The sequence below is a fragment of the Saprolegnia parasitica genome (assembly GCF_000151545.1).
Source record: "Saprolegnia parasitica CBS 223.65 unplaced genomic scaffold supercont2.62, whole genome shotgun sequence".
Lineage (NCBI taxonomy): Eukaryota > Oomycota > Saprolegniomycetes > Saprolegniales > Saprolegniaceae > Saprolegnia > Saprolegnia parasitica.
The window spans coordinates 111,865-112,670 of record NW_012156456.1 but is presented as its reverse complement, the minus strand read 5'-3'; the positions used below and the strand labels follow the sequence as shown (position 1 = coordinate 112,670).

The 806-nt window shown below is 39.8% G+C and overlaps 1 non-coding gene across 1 annotated transcript; it reads right to left on the bottom strand.

Annotated features, from left to right (window-relative positions):
• Positions 1 to 2: 2 nt before the first annotated feature.
• SPRG_30147 lies at positions 3 to 83 on the bottom strand. The gene has a single exon. It is a non-coding gene; the product is annotated as a tRNA-Ser (tRNA).
• Positions 84 to 806: the final 723 nt, after the last annotated feature.

The window sequence follows — 806 nt, the reverse complement described above, 5'->3', positions numbered from 1 at the left end:
CCCGACAGCTGTGAGATTTGAACTCACGCGGGTAACCCCAATAGATTTCGAGTCTATCGCCTTAACCGCTCGGCCAAGCTGTCCCACTGGTGGATCTATTTTTTATACAATTTAATCGAATTTACTATTTTACACCATTTATCATTTACACCATTTATTGTCCGAAACCTCGCATCACCAAAGCTCGCACACTCAATACAACCTCACACGACCCACAGTATTTTTTTCAACATTTATTACCCACAAACCACGATGCTACCATTCTTTGTCTCCTTTCAATATAATACAACTTTATATATTCGCACAGAGCTCCACTTACACCGTGTCTCTCTTTTTTCATCGATACAAACAACTACAACCTCAAGCTCCAAATTAATTCACATCATTTGATGCAAAATTCAAACTTTGTGCAGTCATATCGAGGCAGCCACAAGATGTGATGTATTTATGTCATTTTTTAATAAATTGATAGCATGCAAGAGATGGAGTCGTGCCACTTGGATGAGGTATGTGCCAAATACTCTCATGCTGTACAACACATCTCTAGCGATATATGTTGCCTGTGCCAACGAAATGGAGTGTTTCACGGGGTCTATATTTTATTCGCAACTATTTTCTTTGAAAAAACGTGATAGATCGACTGTTTAGTCCAAGATGAAGAATATCGAGAATCCTCTCAAAACTGATACTTTCGTGTTATCGCAAAATTTCGCTGGCTCATCTCTGGAAACAATACGTTGTTGGTGCCAACGAAACGCAGCTTCCTGTGCTCGGTTGACATTCGAGTCGAAACGATGAAAAAGACT